The following is a 22,910-nucleotide window of genomic DNA, read 5'->3' on the forward strand; positions in this document are numbered from 1 at the left end:
ATCATAATCAGTCTCAACCGAACGGTTCTGACAAATATCCGCCTGGAGCCGGAGTTGGAGAAGCCGGAGGGTGAGGGGCGGGGAGAGACGGGAGGAGGGGTGAGGGGACGATGAGGACCTGGTGCCCGGAGAGGGGCCTGGAGGCGTCTATTGTCTGCCCCTCACGGAGGAACTGAAAGGGGAAGCTGAGATCCAGAAGGGGAAATAGTGCTTTCATTTCCCAGTTCCTAGTAGGAAAAAAAAAAAAAAACATTCCTGCAGGCCCCTGGCTCCCTCCGCGCCCCCAGTCCCACCCCAAACTTCAGCTCTGTCTGGGTGGAACCAATTTCTGCTAATAAATGACAAACAGGTCCCTTAGTTTCATCATGGGGCTGACCCATAGCCTACCACAGATAGCCAAAGTATTATAATTGGCAGGTAAGAGCAGGAACTAACAGCCGTTTGTCTGGAGTGAGAAGTTGGTTCCCAAGTACATTTGGGAATAAAGCTTAGGGAGGGAGAAGGTGCCTGTAATTGCCCAAGAAGCCTGGCCTTTTGCCTCCTGTTGGCATTTTTGGGAGATAAAAGGAAATCTGCTTTGGGCAAGAAAATGCTGAACTTAGTTTTGTCCTACTTTGAGTTTAAAAGATTCTCATAATTTTCTTCCCTTTTTTTCTGGTGAAAATACTGTTTTCTTTAATGCCATTTTTTAGAAGATTACTTCTAAAATGTTTTTCCAAAGTGAAATAGCTTATTCAGATGAAATGAGATGCTCCTTTCAAAATATAACTTTGAACTATTTCAAAATGCTGCTTTGAGGTAACTTCATATAACACATTTTAGGTGGTGATAGACTCACAAGGATTATCTCAAAAGTTGGGGTTTTTTCAAGTAAAATAAAAATAACAGCAATCCTAGAAACACATAAGTCTTACAGCATGAAAAAACACAACCAATGGAATTATGCTTGATTTTGTACATTCTTCTCCAGCTGGGAAATGTTCAATTATCTTGAATGAGAGTATTTGTTGGGGAAATAATTTGTTGTATAAACAGATCACCAGTGGGAAAGTGAAAAATTTTAAGCCATTTATTCAGATACGTATAAGAGCTAGGCAAAAATAAATATATTTTACTGTGAAATTGAATAGAGTTTTAAATTAGTGCTCAAATCATTCTTTTGCTTTATACTGTACTTGAGAAATGTGTGCAAGCCACATTAAGCACCCACTTATCTAGGCAGAGACTGTGTCTTCCACTTATTTTATAGCCCAGCGGTGCTTACAACAGCACTATGCAGCTGTGGGCACTCTATGAATACTGATGGTTTGAAGTTTGGATTTACAGGCCAGAATTAAAATGATAATACATCACAGTGACTCCATAGGTGAGGTAAAAGGGAGTTCAAGTGTTACTTTCCGCAGTAAGTAGTATGTCAAGGACAACTTCTGGCCAGATTTTAAATATTTTCATGAAAATTTAAAAAATTAGCACTTTTCAATGTTCATGTTTATCAGTATTAAATAATTTTGTTAAGATTGATTAACATAATGCCAAGAAATAGTTCACAAAGAGTCCTCTCCACCAGAATGAGGGATTATGCTCGTGACTAATTAACAGTGTCCAGGAAACTGGTGTTGTCCAGTAAGAGTAGCATTGAATTGAGGGTCAGGCCTCCAGAAGAAATTTATAAATTGTGTTATCTTCCCATGTTGGTGGTTTCCTTTAAATTGTGGTTAAATGATAGCCTAAATCAGTGGTTCTCAACCTGTGGGTCATAACCCCTTTGGGGGTCAAATGACCCTTTCACAGGCGTGGCCTAAGACCATCCTGCATATCAGATATTTACATTATGATTCATAACAGTAGCAAAATTACTAAAGTTTCAGTTATGAATTAGCAACGAAAATAATTTTATGGTTAGGGGTCACCACAACATGAGGAACTGTATTTAAGGGTTGTAGCATTAAGAAGGTTGACCTAAATTGACCACCAGCCTCCATTGTCCTTGGTTCTATCTTTGAAATATGGCCTGTTCAGTTTTATCAATTGCTAATTGAGTAAATTACTATATATCAGTGCTGGAATATATGAGTAAAAATCAGACAAAAATGTTTGACCTTGTGGAGCCAGTTCTGGAGGAGAAGTAGTCTTTAGGATAGAATATAGAAGTAAATTATAATCTCAAAATATTTAGAAGATAATCAGTGTGATGGAGAAAAATAAAGAGGGTGGGCTGGGTGGTGTGCCGGTTTAAATAGAGTGCCGGGTGAAGCTCTCACTGAAAATGCTAAGTGAATGATGAAAGGAGCTTAGGGAACAGGCACCATGCATATGTCTGGGAAGATCATCCCAACAGGTAGGAAGAGTAGGTACAAGCGGCCCTTAGGTATTATTATGCCTGGCAAGGTCTAGGAATGTTAAGGGCCACCAAGATGGAACATACCAAGGGAAGAGGGCTGATGTGGATGGACTGAAAGACATATTATTGGGTGGGACCTAACAGACCAATTTAAGGACATAGGTTTTCTCTGTTAGTTATAGAGGGGAGAACGCTGACAGAAAGGGAGTGACATGATCATCTGACTTTTGTTTAATGGATCACTCTGACTGCCATGTTGATAATTAATTCTAAGAGCAAAGCTATTATTAGAATACTGCAAGTATCTCCTGAGAGTTGATGATTTGGACAGGCCATAGCAAGAAAGATAATGAGAACTGGTAGCAATATAGAATTGTTCTGAATTTAGAGCCAACAGTATTACTTGTTCAGAATGGGTGGTTTGAAAAAAAGAATACTTTCTTTCAAGTATTCTTGAAAGAAAAGAATACTCTAAGCAAATCTGGCCTTATAACTAGAAGGATGGAGTTGCTGTTAACTGAAATGAGCAAGTATGGATGGAGCAAATATTGGTGGAAAAATCAGAATTCGATTTTGGATTTGTTAAGATTCGGATGCCTCATAAGTATTTTAAAGTAATTAATTTATATGTAGTTCCCAGCTGTTGATAAGTATCATACAAATGTTTGTGTTGCTGGGACTAAATGAGATATTGAATAGACAATCAAATAAATATTCAAATATAGTGTTCAGTGTACAAATTACAGATGGAAATGGAAGTTTGGGAGTTGTACAGACAGTAGGTGGTTAAATTAAGTACACCAGATCAGTGCGGCATCAGAGCTATGAGTGATGTTAGGGGAGGTTGCTGCGGATTGAATGCTGCAGCACTCCAACTTTATTTTATTTTTTCGAGACAGAGTCTCACTATGTCACCCTTTAGTAGAGTGCCATGGCATCACAGCTCACAGCAACCTCAAACTCTTGGGCCTAAGCTAGTAGCTGGGACTATAGGCACCTGCCACAATGCCTGGCTATTTTGTTGTTGGTGTTGTTGTTGCAGTTGTCATTGTTGTTTAGCTGGCCTGGGCTGGATTTGAACCCGCCAGCCTCGGTGTATGTTGCCAGCACCATAACCACTGTGGTACGGGTGCTGAGCCGGCACTCCAATTTTAAACAGACAAGGAGATGAAAACGAACCAGCTAAGGAGACCAACCAGAGAGGCAATCGATGAGTGAAATATTAGACCATGATAGTGGTGCCCCTCCAGGAACCTAGTAAAGACAGTTTTCAAGGAGAGAGTGATCCTGCTATTCATACTCTGATACAGTTGTCTCTACAGAACACTCAAAAAAGCATATAGGAAAACTATGCAAGAATTTATCAGGCCTACTCATTTGTCTACTGTCTGTTTATAGCTCATCCTTCATGGTGTCCTGGCACGTTGCTGAGGATCAGGCACATGACAGGTATCCCATGTGCACTGAACCAAGAAAGAGATTAAATGCCTTGTGCTGCAAAGTATTTCATGGGTGCTGTTGCAGGGATCTCCTCTTCTTAAATTCAAGAAATACTGATGTATAGAACAAGATTTCTAAGAAAAAAATGGACCTAAAAAGCATTATATGTTTCCTTTTTATTAAAGATTGCCAATAGACGAGTGACTTTTAGCCCACAATCAAGTCTATAAAACATTTTCTCAGACCATCTTCAATAAAATTAAAATCAGTAACAAAGGTATAATTCATATGGAAATTTAAAAAATCTGAAGTCTTCCAACTTATGACAACAATCTAATTTTAACAAAGCAAAATATTTAAACACATTACCAAAGAAAATGCAAAAGTGCACAAAAAGGTGCTCAACTGCATTAGTCCCTGGATAAATACAAAGTAAAATCACAATGAAATTTACTCACAACACTATATTTGAAAAAACTTAAAAGGTTAACAATATGAAATGTTGGCAGGGATATAGAGCAACCGAAATTCTCATACTTTGTAGGTGAAAATACAGAATGGCACAGCAAATTTGGAAAACCAATCAGTAGTTTCTTTGAAGTTAGACAAACACCTGGTAACCCAGGAATCCCATTTCTATGTATTTACCCAAAAGAAGTGAAAACATGTTGACTCAAATACTTTCACATAAATATTAATAGCAGCTTTATTCCTTTTTTCTCTTTTTTTAAATTTCAGATTAATGTGAGGGTACAATTAGGTTACAGGGTTTGCATTTGTTAGGTAGAATCCCTATTCTAGTTGTAGCTCCCACCCAGGAGATGTGCCATGTATGTAGCCTTACATTGTGCCCATTTAAGTGGGAGCAAACCAATCCCTCCCTCCCCAGTTGCCCCAGCTTGAATTGAGTTTTTCTCTTGTGTAGGCATGTGTTACATCATCAACTGGCTTCATATTAGTATTGAGTACATTGGATTCTTGCTTTTCCATTCTTGTGATACTTTACTAAGAAGAAAGTGTTTCATCGCCATCCAGGTTAATACAAAAGATGTGAAAGTCTCCATCTTTTTATGGTGGAATAGTATTCCATAGTAAACATGGAATTCATAATATTTATCAATTTATTATTAATTCATAATAGCCCCAAACTAGAAACAACCAAGTTTTCATCAACTTATAAACAAATAAACAACCTGTAGTAGATCCATCCATACCAGGAAATACTATTTATCAATAAAAAGAAATCAACTGTTGCAAAATAACATGCATGGATCTTAAAGGCATTATACTAAGTGAAAGAATGTCTTATTTTGTGACTGGCTTTTGTTTGATTTCATTTGGTTCTTAAAAACTCTAGAGACAAAAACCACATCAGTAGCTTCTTGGAGCTAAGGATGGGGTTGACTATAAAGAGCCACCAAGGAAGTGGGGTTCTCTTTCCCATGTGGGAAATATTCATGGTGGTGGTGACAAAACTGTATTTTGTTAACATCAAATTGTATACTCTAACATTGTCGAGTCTTACTGTATGTAAATTAAACCTTAATAAAAACATTTTTAAAAAGAATAAAGAATTTAATCTCATTTCGTAATGGGTTTACAGAGCTTGCCTATCTGAGAAGAGGAAGCTTACTTCAGCAATATCTTTACTTCAAATCCCCAATGAAATAACTGATCCATAAAAAGACCACTAGGAGATGCTGAATCCAGTATGTAAAACTTCAGTGGAAGATAGAATATTAAAACTACAAGTATTACCTCCTGATTTTTTGTTACTTGCAAAGGGAAATCAAGCTATCTTGTACAAGGGCGACATCTTCCTCCTTATGTGATCCTATTATGAGAAGTGCATAGCATTACCTATGAAATATTTTTTAAATGGTTAACCTGAATCTAAACAAGGTCTTGCCATAATTTCCTGCTTATAGGAAATAAAACAGATAAATGACACTACAAGGAAATCACAAGGCATGAGCAGAATAGGGAACATTCTACAGCTCGTCAAAAAGTCAATGTCTAGTAAAGTATCCCAAGAATGGAAGAAAAAGTACCCAATGTACACAGCCCTACTATGAAACTAATTTGAGACTCTCACATGAAAGCTATAACCCAGCTACAACTTAACAATAGGGGGAAGTGGGAAGGGGGGGGTGGGTAGAGGGAGGGGGATCGGTGGGATCACACCTGTGGTGCATCTTACAGGGGTATTTGCGAAACTTGGTAAATGTAGAATGTAAATGTTTTGGCACAGTAACTGAGATAACACCAGAAAGGCTATGTTAACCACTGTGATAAAAATGTGTCAAATGGTTTATGAAGCGAGTGTATGATGACCCATGATCATATCAATGTATACAGTTATGATTTAATAAAAATAAAATAAAATAAAAAAAAAGTCAATGTCTCTGGGTTGAAACAAGTAGGACTATCACAGATCAAAAGAGACATCATTAGCCAAATGCAGCTAATGGGATAGGGTCTTACTGTAAAAAATAGTTCAAAAAAGATATTTTGAAAACAATTAGAGAAGTTTAATGAGGCTGACACTGAATAATATAAGGGAGTATTTTTTTTTTTGGCTAAGGGTAAAAATGATATTGTGGTTATAAAGGAAGTTGTCCTTATTTTTAAAAGACAAATACTGAAATACTTACGGTAGAAATATCATGGGGTCTGCCATTCGCTTTGGGAAAAACATACAAAGCAAAAATGTTAAAATTTGTTAATGTTAAGTTGTGGGTAGATGCTTTTCTTTCTACCCTGGTCTTAATTTTCCTGTGTATTTGAAATTTTTCTTAATAAAAAATTATAAAATATATACTTATAAAATCAATAGTTTAACTTTAGACGGGAATTAGAGAAATTTAGAACTTGATGTCTTAAAAATATCAAATTTTGAAATGGAACTAAAGCAGTGTAAGGAGATAAATAAATTTACTGCACATTCAAAAATGAATAAAAATAGAAAATTAATGTTCAAAGCATCCAACCACAAAAGAACAACAAGTAGAATAAAAGAAAGAGAAAAATCAAAAGTTCAGTAACATAGAATTCAAATCATCAATGTAGGATCAGTAAAAAAAAATCTGGTTAAATCAGTGAAAAACAGTGAAGACAATTAATAAGCTACATGCTAAGGTGATGACAGAGATTTGAAAAATAGGACTACTTCACTATGAACAACATTATGGATCTTTAAATTTATTACCATAAAGTGATTAATATCCAAATTGAAGGAGCTTTTAATAAAACTCAATATTCCCGAGAATCTTGGACAATTAAATAGATTCAATCAACAGTTTTAAAACAATTTTCTTTTATATAACCATAAGTCAAATTTTTAATTTCTTCATTGAGATAAAATCACCCATGTAAAGAGTTAAATCCATTTATTTTTAGCATATGCACAGTTACACAACTATCGCCATTGTTTAAGTTTAGAAAAATTTACCCCAGAAAGAAACCCCTAGTATGTATTAGCTATCTCTCCTCATTCTTCAGCCAGAAGCCTGTAATAACCTTTTTCTTTTTAAGAGACAGAGTCTTACTTTGTTGCCCTCAGTAGAGTACTGTGGCATCATAGCTCACAGCAACCTCCAGCTCTTGGGCTTAGGCGATTCTCTTGCCTCAGCCTCCAAGTAGCTGGGACTACAGACGCCCACCACAACACCCAGCTATTTTTTTGTTGTAATTGTCGTTGTTGTTTTAGCAGGCCTGGGCCAGGGCTGAACCCGCCAGCCCCGGCTATGTGGCCAGCGCCCTAACCACTGAGCCATGGGCACCAAGCCAATCTGATCTACTTTCTATCTATTTGCCTCACCTGGATATTTCATATAAGTGGAATGATACGATGTGTAGCCTTTTGTGCATGGTTTCTTCCACCTAGGGTAAGGTTTTCAATGTTTTTCCGTGTCGTAACGTGCATTGGCACTTCATTCCTTATTGCCAAATAATATCCCATTTTGTGGTATGCGCATACCACATTTTATTTATCAATTCATCAATTAATGGGCATTTGGGTTGTTATTCTTTGACTATTATAAATAACGCTACTATAAATGTAGAAGTTGTTGTGTGGACATATGTTTTCATTTCTCCTGGGCATCTATGCCAGCAGTGGAATTGCTGGATCCTAGAATAACTCTCAGGTTTAACATTTTGAGGATCTCTCAAGATACTTTTCAAAGCAGCTACACCCTTTTATATTTCCACCAGCAATGTATGCGGGTTCCAATTTCTCTACAACCAACCTCTCCAGCACTATTATCTTTCTTTAATTACAGCCATTCTAGAGGATGAGATGTGGTATCTTGTGGTTTTTATTTGCATTTTCCTGGTGGCTAACGATGTTTAGTATCTTTTCATGCACTTATGGGTCATTTGTGTGTGTCTTCCTTGGAGAAATTTCTTCTCAGCTTTGTCCATCTTTAGAGTGTCTTTTATTGTTTAGTCATGGGCTCATATATTTTTGAAGACAGTCTTTACAAAACTTGAAAAATATATAAAAACTAATAATGCACATCTCACAGAAAGTTACTGGGAATAACTAGGGGTAGGAGGAGAAGGGAGGAGAGGAAAGACATACGAGGCTGGAATACTCTGATACTAAAAGTAAATGTAGAACCTATGGGAGGAAAATTAATGAGGCTTTCAATAAATCTTAATAAAACCGAACCCATCAATGTGAAAAATTATCATAATTGCAATAATAATGGTAATAATAAAATGGCATGACCAAATAAGACTTATCCTTAATGCAAAGATGACTAGAAAAATCTATTCAGTTTCCAAAAAATTTGCTAATTTTTTGAAGATTAAAAACTGAAAGATAGGGCGGCGCCTGTGGCTCAAAGGAGTAGGGTGCCGGTCCCATATGCCAGAGGTGGCGGGTTCAAACCCAGCCCCGGCCAAAAAAAAAAAAAAAAAAAAAACACACACACACACACAAAAACTAAAAGATAAAATCATTTCAACAGGTGCTGCAATATTTTAATGATATTCTAATTTTTCTCATAATTTTTAAAGGTTTGAAAGCTTCTATTCCCTAGGAATAAAAGGGATTTCTTTAAACTTATAAAAGATAGCTACCCCCCCCAAAAAAAATAGATCAATAGCACACATCATATTAAATGGTGAAATTGAAGAATATTTCTTTAAACATTTCTCTAGGCAACAATGCCCCATCCCCACTCCTATTCAACATTTTCTTGGTCTTAGCAGGTGTCCTCAAACTTTTTAAACAGGGGGCCAGTTCACTGTCCCTTGGAGGGCCAGACTACAGTTTAAAAAACCAAAAACTATGAACAAATTCCTATGTACACTGCACATACCTTATTTTGAAGTAAAAAAAAAAAAAAAAAAAACAGGAACAAATACAATGACACCGCCTCATGTGGCCCACGGGCCGCAGTTTGAGGACCCAATGACACGAAGAAAAGAAAAGGCATAAAAACTACAAAGTAATGAACCAAACCATCATTTTTTATCATCAATATTGTGATCGCTAGAGAAAACTGAAGAAAACTCAGAGACAAATCATATATGTTAAAGGTGTATGTTTACTAGGTAAAAAATATACCAGGAGTGCCAAAAAATTTATACACATCTTAAGAGATCTTGTTAGAAATAAAATCAATCAGTCCCTTCAAATATGCAAAACTTCAGGCAAAATGGTTGTGCACAGAATTTCTGAGTACATTTGACCAGTAACAGCACTGTACCTTCAATTCAACTTTAAAACATAATGTGTAGATAACACACTTAAAATGTGTATGCATTTGGGGGGCACCTTCTGTATATACTAAAATGGATAGTGTTCTTAACATATGCACCAAATTTTTAGAAGTGTATAATTTTTTTAGTGATCCAATTTCAAAATAAAAAGACAAAAAATTATAAAGAATATAGGAATACATTTAAAGATGTGGGGCGGCGCCTGTGGCTCAGTGAGTAGGGTGCCGGCCCCATATGCAGAGGGTGGCGGGTTCAAGTCCAGCCCCGGCCAAACTGCAACAAAAAAATAGCCGGGCGTTGTGGCGGGCGCCTGTAGTCCCAGCTGCTCGGGAGGCTGAGGCAAGAGAATCGCGTAAGCCCAAGAGTTAGAGGTTGCTGTGAGCTGTGTGACGCCACGGCACTCTACCCAAGGATGGTACAGTGAGACTCTGTCTCTACAAAAAAAATAAAAATTAAATTAAAAAAAAAAAGATATGAAGCACCTTATGGAAAATATCCTGTTGAAAGGTATAAAAGACAAATCGAGCAAATAGAAAAACATATTATAGTGATGGATTAGAAGACTATCTCCTGACTTAATCTTTAAATGTGAAACATTATCAATCAGAATCTCAGCAGGTTTATACACTGAATTTAACAGCTCATCTTGAAATTCTTAAAAGGAAAAAGGCCCAAAATAACCAAATATCTTTAGGACAAGTGAAACCTCTAACATTCCAAAAAGGTTCAGGTACCTTAGTATAAAAATATATCATTGAACAAGTGAGCTAGATAAATGGACTAATGAAATGGAAAGAGAGACTAGAAACAGACCCACATTTATGGACTCAAGGTATATGACAAAAATGGCATTATTAATTAAGGGGGAAGGATTGGCTGTTTTAGAAAGTGGCCCAGGTAAACTTTATACTTGACTAGAATAGACAAAATTAGAATTGCACCTCAGACCATTCACAAAAGATAAACTAGATTAAAAACTAAACATGAAAAGAAAATTTATAAAACATTTTAAAGAAAAGCTCTGGAGACAGCGGCGCCTGTGGCTCAGTGAGTAGGGTGCCAGTCCCATATGCCGAGGGTGGTGGGTTCGAACCCAGCCACGGCCAAACTGCAACAAAAAATAGCCAGGCATTGTGGCGGGCGCCTGTAGTCCCAGCTACTCAGGAGGCTGAGGCAAGAGACTTGCCTAAGCCAAGAGCTGAGGTTGCTGTGAGCTGTGACACACAGCACTCTACCTAGGGCAACAAAGTGAGACTCTGTCTCAAAAAAAAAAAAAAAAAAAAGAATCCTCTGGAGAATACTTTGAATATCATCAGGCTCAGAAGTATAATGAAGTATTTCACTACATTAAAATTTTAAACTTCTGTGTGATTAAACAAAGACCATAAACAAAATGAAAAGTCAAGGCATAGACTAGAACAATCTGTTTGAAATATACATCCTAAAAAGAATCACTATCCCAAATTTGTAAAGAACTACAAATGAATAGGAAAAAGTTAAAGAAATAAAAAGGGTGGAAAGTATATAAAAGGTCAGTTCACAAAGATAAAAATTAAGTAGCAATAAATAGGTTAAAACTGCCCAGTTGGGGAAATGCAAATTAAAACCATGCAGTACTATTTCATGCCTATCATAATTGCAAAAGTAATTCTGATTAAACTGTGTGTTGATGAGGCCTTGCATGGAAACAAGGATTCTTTATGCATTACAGTCGGGAACAGTTAGGATCGATGTAGTAAGGTGTTAGGTAACTAATATGCAGCAACCCCATATCTAGGTCCACATTCACAAACTTCATTATGTATTAAACCTCAAACATCAGTACATTCTGGAAATTAGAAATATTGCAGACAGCACTTGTTGATACCAATGCAATAAAACAAATTATTTTAAAACATCAAAATGGAAAACTAACTTTTAAGCAACTCCTTAATGAAAGAGATGAAATGGCTAAATTTCTAAAATATAATAAATGAGAGTCTTAAGCATACTTCTCAACAAAAATAAAAAATATATAAATAAATTTTCAGCTCAAAAGGCAAATAAATAAATAAGAAAGAAAAAAATGGCTCTATGCCTGTAGCACAGTGGTTATGGTGCCAGCCACATACACCGAGGCTGGCGGGTTCGAACCCTGCCCGGGCCAGCTAAACAACAATGACAACTGCAACAAAAAACAGCCTGGCATTGTGGTGGGCACCTGTAGTCCCAGCTACTTGGGAGGCTGAGGCAAGAGAATCACTTAAGCCCAAGAGTTTGAGGTTGCCATAAGCTATGATGCCACAGCACTCTACTGAGGGTAACATAGTGAGACTCTGTCTAAAAAAAAAAAAGAAGAAGAAGAAAGCATGAGGAAAGAAAGATACGCGCATAAGGTAATGAAGTAGAGAACAAAAGTAATAAATCTAATTAAAAAATCAATGGAGGTTTCATTTTTATTTCAATAAACCACTACATAACCTAATCGTGCAAAAAAGGGGCAAAGAGAAGAAATCAGAAATACACAGCAAACATAACAGTTGGCCCTTGGACAGCAACGGTCTGTTTTATTCGAGCTGCATGGGTTCACTTAACACTTGGATATTTTTTTTTCACTCAAAGTCATATGGAATGTGCCTGCCTCCCCTTCTGCAGACAGCAAGACCTACCCCTCCTCTTCCTCAGTCTATTCACATTGACAAGGATGAAGACCTTTATGATGATCCACTTCCACTAGTGAATAACAAATACATTTTCTTAATAACATTTTCTTCTCTCTAGTTTACATCAGGGTAAGTCTACAGTAGATTAAATATATACAAAATATGTGTCAATGAACTATATTATTGGTAAGGCTTCTAGTGAACAATAGGCTATTAGTAGTTAACTTTGGAGGAAATCAAATGTTATAAGCAGATTGTTTACCCTGCGAAGGACCCTTGCATTGTTCAAGGGTCAGCTGTACAAGATAAGAAAGACATATGGGAAATAACAATTGAAAAAGTAAATTAAGTGGCTTCTTCATAGACCTCATCTCTATGCAAATAAATTTTAAGACATTGATAAAATAGAAAATTTCTTTGGAAAAGTCGTTTATCAGAATTCACTCTATTAGAATTAAGAAGATTAATCAGTTAACCTTTCTGGAAAAAATAAACATAGGACCCCACAAAAATATTTCACCAGACAATTCCACTGTTCCATATTTGCTCCAGAACATGGAGAATGAAGGCAAACTTTCTAATGATCTTATGCAGCAAGTACTGATTATTTACCTTCCTGAGAAAAGTAAATTATAGACTGATATCAGTTCCTATAAATATCAGTGTAAAAATAATAAATATAAAGAAAACAATATAAAATTGCATTTAAAAAACACCATGACCAAGTGGCATTTAATACAGGAATGTAAATTTGCCTCAATATTAATTATTAATATATCACATTTTAAACCTAAGGGAAAAATTGCACAGTAAGTGTTTAAGTATTAGTGTTTGAGAAAATTTCATGCCCTTCCTGATGAAAACCTAAGAAGATAAGAATTGATGTATATTTTCTTAACATAATAAAACATACATTCACACACACATCCTTACTTAATGAGGAACTACATAAGGCTTCCAACTTGATCAATAACAAGGCCAGTATGCCCGCTACCTCCACTACTGTTCAACATGATACTGGATTCAGGGCAGTTTTCAGGATAAATTAAATAGGGGCATAAGAATTGGAAAAGAGCAAGTAAAAAGTTTATTGGCAGATGACATGGTAGTATGCCTGAAAATGATACAAATCAAGATAAAATTAACTCAATAAAATTTAGATTCAATGAAAATTAATATACAGAAGTCAATCACCTTCATGACAGACTGTTAGAGGGGATAGGAGACCTTATTTACACTAACCACAAAGATGATAAATAAAAAGTAGAAATGTATAAAACCTATGTGAGGAAAACTTTAAAAGTGTCACAAAAATAGACTTGAGGAAAGAGAAGGCATTCACCCTTCTATAACAGAATGACTCAACGTTATAAAGATGTCAGTTCTCTCCAAGATACTTTATAAAATTAACACAATTCCAGTAAAAATACCAACCAGATTCCTTAGGAGCTAGACTAGTTAATACTAAAATTCATATGGAAAAACCTGCAAAGATAGAAAGGGAAACACTAAGAAAGAAAAGCTGGAAACAGAGGCCGGGCTCCGTGGCTCACACCTGTAATACCAGCACTTGGGAGGCCGAGGTGGGTGGACTGCCTGAGCTCACAGGTTTGAGACCAGTCTGAGCCAGAGTGAGACCTTGTCTCTAAAAATAGCCGGGTGTTGTGGCAGGCACCTGTAGTCCCAGCTATTTGGGAGGCTGAGGCAAGAGAATCACTTAAGCCCAGGAGTTTGAAGTTGCTGTGACCTATGATGCCACACTACTCAATGAGGGTGACAAAGTGAGACTCTGTCTCAAAAAAAAAAAGAAAATAGTTACACCATATACTCACAGGGGTGTCCAACTTTTTCTTTTCTGCTGTATATTGGAAAAATGTGAGTTGTCTTGGGCTACACATTAAATACACAGACACGAAGGAAAGCTCATGGGCAAAAAAAAAGATCCATGAAAAGATATAATTTCCATGATATCCATTACCACAAACAAGCAAACTGTCCTCAAATAATCTACCACGTGGCCCAGGGGCCATAGGTTCAACAGCCCGGAAAGCTGCTAAAATAAAAACAGTGTGATACTGGTGCATGAATACAGCAGAAATACATTTGAAGTCCAGAGATAGATCCAAGTATTCATGGACATTCCCTCTATAATAGCTGTGGCATGTCTAATCACAGAGGGATTTTTAAATAGGGCTGGGATAACTGGTTATTTGACCACCTATAACAAGAAATTGAAACCTCAAACCACACACATAAATTCCAAATAGCTTAGAGAATCTAAATTAACCATGCAAGTACAATAAAAAAAAAAAAAATAGGGAGAGGGGAGGAGGCTGGAGGATGGGGTACTCCCACTTAAGGGGCACAACATTACAGGTGTATGGCACACCTCTTGGGGGTGGGACACAATTATAAGAGAGTTTACCTAAAAATGGAAGCAGTGTAACCTAATTCATTGCACCTTCAATTAACCTGTAACAAGAAAAAAAAAAGAAGAAGAAGAAGATAGGGTAGCGCCTGTGGCTCAAAGGAGTAGGGCACAGGCCCCATATGCCAGAGGTGGCAGGTTCAAACCCAGCCCCAGCCAAAAACTGCAAAAAAAAAAAAAAAGAAGAAGATACAATGTGGAAGTAGCACCATAAATCAAAAATACAGAAAGCCATTTAAAACAAAAACAAAAACATAGGTGAATTCCATTGTAACCTGGGTGAAAGGAGTGGTTACCTAACGATGACTCAAACTCAAGATGCCCTGAAAACAACAGTAAAGTTGACGTAAAAACTTAATTTTTAAGAGTATGATATATTAGTTTTCTACTGCTGCTATAACAAGTCACGAATTTAGTGACTTAAAACAATACAAAATCATCACCCTCCTGTTGTGCACGTTGGAAGTCCCACAGGTCTCACTGGTCTAAAATGAAGATGTCAGGAGGGCGGCATTGTTTCCTGAAGGTTCTACGGAAGCATCCATTTCCTGTGCCTTTTCCCGTGTCTAGATGCTGCCTATGTCTTATTGCCCATGGCCCTTAATTTCATCTTCAAAAGCCAATACCTTTGCATCTCTCTGATTTTTATTCTGTAGTTATTACTCCCTCTAAACACAGCCAGGAATGGTTCTTAGCTTTTGAAGAACCCTTGTGATTACACTGGGCGCACATGAATATACCAGGATAATCGCTTTATCTCGGAGTTCTTCTTTTAATCATATCTGCAAATCCCTTTTGCCATGTAAGGTAAAAAACATCTTTACAGGTTCTAGGGATTGAGACACATCTTTGTGGGCCATTATTTTGACAGCCACACACAGAAAAGAAAATGATGAGTCAAAAAATAATAAATAAAAAAACTCTACTGACAAAATGGGAAAAAATGTAATGTATCACAAGTAAGGAATTATTATTTGTGCAAGGAATTATTAAAATGAGAAGGAAAGGCCAAAAACTTAAAAGAAAAAACTGGCAAAATTCATGGACAGACAATTCACAAAATGACACAAAAGAGGCCTTTAAACATATGAAAAGATGATCAAGCTCACTTGGAGCTAGAAAAATGCAAGTTAAAACTATGCTGAGATGATGCTTCTCATCAGGTTGGAGGACCTTTAGACATTTGATAAGGGACTCTGCTGCAGAGACTGTTGGTGTGGGTAAACCAGCAGTGTCCTACATTACTGGTGGAAGAACAGATGAGAAAAACCTATTTGGAGGAAATTTAACAACATCCAACAAAACCCCTTTTGAATTTATCATTTGAGTGTACATTCTCACTTTTTGGAACTTACCCTGAATGTTTACTACCACCAACACAAAAGCACGTAGCATGTGGTTATTTGTTATTGCATTATTTGTATAATGTATTGTTGTTTAAAATGTCTCTAACTTGTCCTTGCTATGCATATATTTCTTTTCATCCTCTCACGGATTGTCCTATTTATTGGGTTTGAATTGTAACCTACTCTTCAGCTTTGCAGTCTTTCACTGGAAGCTTCTACACTATTTTCTGCATAGTAGCACTGAATAAATGTTTGATGTAAAAATTATTAGGGCTAAACAATCATTTTGTTATAAGAAGTTTCGTTTTGGAAAAATGTTCTCTAATATAACTAATACCGCATGGCTTATTAATTTTGGATTCATCCCAGATTGTTGTCTAAAGACTTTTTTTCTTTTTTTTCTTTTTATTTATTTTTATTAAACCATAGCTGTTTACATTAGTATGATCATGGGGCACCATACACTTGGTTCATAGATCGTTTGACACATTTTCATCACATTAGTTAACATAGCTTTTGTAGCATTTTCTTAGTTATTTTGCTAAGACCTTTACATTTCACATTTACTAGGATTCACATATGCCCTTGTAAGATGCACCACAGGTGTAATCCCCCTCCCTCCCCTCCCTTTCCCCTTTCTCCCTATTCTTAGGTTGTAACTGGGTTATAGCTTTCATGTGAAGGTCCTACATTAGTTTCATAATAAGGGTGAGTACATTGGGTACTTTTTCTTCCATTCTTGAGACACTTTACTAAGAAGAATATGTTCCACCTCCATCCATGTAAACATGAAAGAGGTAAAGTCTCCATCTTTCTTTAAGGCTGCATAATATTCCATGGTGTACACATACCACAATTTATTAATCCATTCGTGGATCAATGGGCACTTGGGCTTTTTCCATGACTTAGCAATTATGAATAGGGCTGCAATAAATATTCTGATACAAATATCTTTGTTATGGTGTGACTTTTGGTCTTCTGGGTATATGCCCAGTAGGGGGATTACAGGATTGAATGGCAGATCTATTTTTAGATCTCTAAGTGTTCTCCATATCTCTTTCCAAAAGGAATGTGTTAATTTGCATTCCCACCAGTAGCGCAAAAGTGTTCCCTTTTCTCCACATCCACGCCAGCATCTCTGGTCTTGGGATTTTGTGATATAGGCTAGTCTCACTGGAGTTAGATGATATCTCAAAGTAGTTTTGTTTTGCATTTCTCTGATGATTAAAGATGATGAGCATTTTTTCATATGTCTGAAGGCCGTGCGCCTGTCTTCTTCAGAGAATTTTCTCTTCAAGTCCCTTGCCCAGCCTGCGATGGGATCCCTTGTTCTTTTCTTGCTAATGCGTTTGAGTTCTCTGTGGATTCTGGTTATTAAACTTTTGTTGGAGACATAACCTGCAAATACCTTCTCCCATTCTGAGGGCTGTCTGCTTGCTTTACTTACTGTGTTCTTGGCTGTGCAGAAGCTTTTTAGTTTGATCAAGTCCCAATAGTGTATTTTTGAAGCAGCTTCAATTGCCCGGGGGGTCCTTCTCATAAAAAACTTGCCCAACCCAATTTCTTCAAGGGTTTTCCCTACACTCTCTTCTAGTATTTTTATAGTTTCATGTCTTAGGTTTAAATCTTTAATCCAGTGAGAGACTATCTTGGTTAATGGTGAGAGGTGTGGGTCCAGTTTCAGTCTTCTACAGGTTGCCAGCCAGTTCACCCAGCACCATTTGTTAAATAGGGAATCTTTTCCCCACTGAATGTTTTTAATTGGCTTGTCAAAGATTAAATAACGGTAAGTAGCTGGATTCATCTCTTGGTTCTCTATTCTGTTCCAGACATCTACTTCTCTGTTTTTGTGCCAGTACCATGCTTTTTTGATCACTATCGATTTGTAGTATAGTCTGAGGTCTGGTAGCATGATTCCTCCTGCTTTGTTTTTATTTCTGAGTAATGTCTTGGCTATTCAAGGTTTTTTCTGATTCCATATAAAACGAAGAATTATTTTTTCAAGATTTTTAAAGTATGACAGTGGAGCTTTAATGGGGATTGCATTGAAATTATATATTACTTTGGGTAGTATGGACATTTTAACAATGTTGATTCTTCCCAACCATGAGCATGGTATATTTTTCCATTTGTTAACATTCTCAGCTATCTCTTTTCTTAGAGTTTCATAGTTCTCTTTATATAGATCTTTCACGTCCTTTGTTAGATAAACTCCCAAGTATTTCATCTTCTTTGGCACTACTGTGAATGGGATAGAGTCCTTAATTGTTTTTTCAACTTGACTATTGTTGGTATATATAAAGGCTACCAAATTATGAATGTTGATTTTTGTAACCTAAGACACTGCTGTATTCCTTAATCACTTCTAAGAGTTTTGTAGTAGAGTCCCTAGTATTTTCCAGATATACAATCATATCATCTGCGAAGAGCGAAAGTTTGATCTCTTCTGACCCTATGTGGATACCCTTGATGGCCTTTTCTTCCCTAATTGCGGTGGCTAAAACTTCCATTACAATGTTAAAGAGCAATGGAGACAATGGGCAGCCTTGTCTGGTTCCAGATCTAAGTGGAAATGATTCCAATTTAACTCCATTCAATATGATTTTGGCTGTGGGTTTGCTGTAGATGGCCTCCATCAGTTTAAGAAATGTCCCTTCTATACCAATTTTCTTAAGTGTTCTGATCATGAATGGATGTTGGATGTTATCAAAAGCTTTTTCTGCATCGATTGAGAGAATCATACGGTCTTTGTTTTTTAATTTGTTTATGTGCTGTATTACATTTATAAATTTACGTATATTGAACCAGTCTTGAGACCTTGGGATAAAACTAACTTGGTCATGATATATAATTTGTTTGATGTGTTGCTGGATTCTGTTTGTTAGAATCTTGTTGAATATTTTTGCATCTATATTCATTAGTGATATTGGTCTATAATTTTCTTTTCTTGTTGGGTCTTTTCCTGGTTTGGGGATCAGGGTGATGTTTGCTTCATAAAATGTGTTGGGTAGTCTTCCTTCTTTTTCTACATTTTGGAACAGGTTGAGTAATATAGGTACTAATTCCTCTTTAAAGGTTTGGTAGAATTCTGACGTGAAACTATCTGGTCCCGGGCTTTTCTTTTTGGGGAGATTTTGTATGGTTAATGATATTTCTGAACTTGATATGGGCCTGTCCAACATTTCCACTTGTTTTTGATTAAGTCTTGGAAGGTGACGTGCTTCCGAGTAACGGTCGATTTCCTTCAGATTTTCGTATTTCTGAGAGTAAAGTTTCTTGTAATATTCATTAAGGATTTTTTGGATTTCTGAGGAGTCTGTTGTTATTTCGTCTTTGTTATTTCTGATTGATGAGATTAGAGATTTTACTCTTTTTTTCCTGATTAGGTTGGCCAAAGGTTTATCTGTTTTGTTGACCTTTTCAAAAAACCAGCTTTTTGATTTATTGATCTGTTGTATTATTCTTTTGCTCTGATTTTGGTTATTTCTTTTCTTTTACTGGATTTGGGGTTGGAGTGTTCTTCCATTTCCAGTCTCTTGAGATGTCCCATTAAGTTGCTTACTTCCTCTCTTTCTGTTCTCTTGAGGAAGGCTTGCAGTGCTATAAATTTCCCCCTTAGAACTGCCTTTGCGGTGTCCCAGAGGTTCTGATAGTTCGTGTCTTCATTGTAGTTTTGTTCCAGAAATTTGGCAATTTCCTTCTTGATCTCATCTCTGACCCAGCTATCATTCAGCATAAGGTTATTTAACTTCCATGTTTTTGTATGTGTATGCAGATTCCTGTTGTTACTCATCTCAAGTTTTATTCCATGATGGTCCGAGAAGATGCATGGAATAATTTCTATTCCTTTAAATTTGCTGAGGTTAGACTTGTGACCTAAGATGTGATCGATTCTGGAGTAAGTTCCGTGGGCTGATGAGAAGTATGTGTATTCAGTTTTGTTGGAATGAAATGTTCTGTAGATGTCTGCTAAATCTAAATGCTGGATGGTTAGATTTAAATCTAGAATTTCTTTACTCAGCTTTTTGTTGGAGGATCGATCCATCACTGCCAAAGGAGTGTTAAAATCTCCGACTATTATAGAGTTGGAGGAAGTCAAGTTGCTCATGTCTGTTAGAGTTTCTCTTATAAATTAAGGTGCATTCTGGTTGGGTACATAGATATTAATAATTGAAATCTCATCATATTGAGTCTTACCCTTAACAAATATGAAGTGACCATTTTTGTCCTTCCTTACTTTTATTGGTTTAAAGCCTATTGTGTCCGCAAATAAAATTGCAACTCCTGCTTTTTTCTGATTACCATTTGCCTGAAATATGGATGACCATCCTTTCACCCTGAGTCTGTATTTGTCTTTTAAGTTAAGATGTGACTCTTGTATGCAACAAATGTCTGGCCTGAGTTTTTGTATCCAGTCAGCTAACCTATGTCTCTTTAGAGGGCAGTTTAAGCCATTCACATTAATGGAGAGTATTGATAAGTTTGGTGAAATTTGGGGTATTGAGTTTTTTGAAAGTCCAGTGGGCATTTTTAATCCTTTTGCCATTGTGGAAGTTGGAGTTTGATCCGAAGTTTCTGAGTGAGTTTACTTTTGTAGTAGAGGATTGGGTTGGTTATTATGGAGGATAGGTCTGAGAATATCCTGAAGAGCTGGTTTGGTTATGGCAAATTTCTTTAGCATATGTATGTCATTAAAGTATTTAATTTCTCCATCGTAAATGAAACTTAGTTTAGCTGGGTACAAGATCCGGGGTTGAAAGTTATTTTGCTTGAAGAGATTAAACATTGATGACCACCCTCTTCTGGCTTGAAAAGTTTCAGCAGAGAGATCTGCAGTCATTCTAATGTTCTTCCCTTTGAAGGTAATAGATTTCTTTCGCCTGGCCACTTTGAGAATTTTCTCCTTCATATTAACTTCAGTGAAGTTAATTATGATATGCCTGGGGGATGTCTTACTGGGGTTGAGTCGTGCTGAGGTTCTGAAGCTATCTGCTATCTGAATTTCAGGTTCTCTAGGCATGTAAAGACTTTTTTCATGTGGTTCTCACCGAGTTTCGGTTTTATCACAGACAATCTTAAATAAGGAAATTTTCTTTCTTCAGTAATTAAACCTCTGTGGCAATGGTCCTGAGCCTGTCAGCACAGCAACTTAGAATAAGATTTCACTGGACTTTCCATACTTTTCAGCTACAACTAAGTAGATCATTGTTCTTTGATAATATTATTATCATTAACAGAATTTATAAAAGGAATGCATTCAAGTAGTCCCTGGTTATTCTCCTAGGGTTCGGTAACAAAGCAAGTAAATACATGTTCATGCTCTGAAGATTAATGTTCTTTTGTTAACATATTGTTATTCCTTCAATCATTATTAAGCAATTAATACCATCAGGTACTGTGCCAGGTTCTTAAAATAAGAAGTGTATAGGCCTTAGGCTAAAAAAGGTTCATCATTTCAATTTTTAATTATATATTTTTTATCTAAAGACCCAAAACAACAGATCCTAGCCTGAATGCTAAGAGAAAGAAACACTTCAAACACTGTTAGTGGGATTGCATACTAATACAACCTCTGTGGAAAATCAGTATGGAGCCACCTCAAAGAACTAAAAGTAAAACTACCATCTGATCCAGTAATTCCACTGGTAGGTATTTACCCAAATGAAAAAAAGCCATTTCATCAAAAAGATGTGCACTCAAATGCTTATTGCAACACAACTCACGCTCACAAAGATGTGAATCAACCCAAGAGCCCATCGGTACATGACTGGGTTAATAAAATGTGGTGTATGTGTACCATGGAGCACATGGCGATCCAGTACCTTTTGGAACAACCTTGTCACCAGGATGGAAAAACAAACACCACGTGTTCTCACTATCAAATTGGAATTAGTCAATCAACACTCACGTGCACATCTGGAAGTAAACCTCAATGGAAATCAAGAAGGTAGGAGGGGGAAGAAGGGGGTGGGTAAAATCCCAGCTAAAAGGTACAGGGCACGTATTCTGGGTGATGGGCGTACTTATAACTTTGGCTCAAACTGTACAAAAGCAATTCATGTTGCCAAAACATTTGCACCCCACTAATATTCTGAAAATGTTTTAAATGATAGAAAAAAATTATGTATCTTCTGGATATTTTCTTCGTACTCAGATCCTCTCTTTAGATGATTTCCTGAAATTAGTGTATACATACATATATACTACCTACACTGTATTTTAATGTGCACGGATGCACGTATGGGTGCGCGCATATTAGTCCACATGTATACATATATATATGGTGTTTGTGTGTATTTGTATCTTTGTGAGTCCATATGATACTTTATCAGAATACCTGTCTTTATATTTAAGGACCTACAACCAAAGTAATAACCTAAGCACAAAAAAGAAGAAACATTTCCCTCATATAGACACACGCTTTGTTAAGTTTGCCTAAGTCCATCAAAACTCAGGCTTAGAATAGCATCCATACGTGTCTGAAATGGATGCTTTAGGGGAAGGGTGGGATATATTTGAACTAAACTTGTATTTAGGAAATTCACTATCTACTCTTCCACCTTAACATAGGAATGGTTTTTATGGTTTTCCAATAACCTATAAGATACGGCCTTATGAAAATAATAAATATGAACATGTTTTGGAGAAGAACTCTAACAAAACATTACTAACATATCTTTATTGCTAGGTGCTGAAAGAATTATATAAGGATCTTATTAATCCTCATAATTTTTACTCAATAGCTTTGAATTTTTTAATGTTTCTAATATTGAGTCAATAGAAAGAATATGATTGCTGATAGGAATCTAGAAGTGACCTTTTACCTACCACTACTACCATTTGCTTTGTAGATGGAGAGATCGAGTTTACATATTTCGAACCACACAGGAATTCACAGAGAAAACCGAGCTGGCCATGCGGCTTCCTCACCCACTGTTCAGCACTCTACCCAACAGACTGCTGGAGACTCTGGATCCCCA

The 22,910-nt window shown here is 36.6% G+C and overlaps 1 protein-coding gene across 1 annotated transcript in view; it reads right to left on the reverse strand.

Moving 5' to 3' along the window:
• The window catches only part of NCKAP5 (NCK associated protein 5), a 969,262-nt gene that overhangs the window by 649,772 nt on the left and 296,580 nt on the right, over positions 1 to 22,910 (reverse strand). The gene's annotated exons all lie outside the window — the stretch shown is intronic.

The sequence above is a fragment of the Nycticebus coucang genome, chromosome 7 (assembly GCF_027406575.1).
Source record: "Nycticebus coucang isolate mNycCou1 chromosome 7, mNycCou1.pri, whole genome shotgun sequence".
Taxonomy (NCBI): domain Eukaryota; kingdom Metazoa; phylum Chordata; class Mammalia; order Primates; family Lorisidae; genus Nycticebus; species Nycticebus coucang.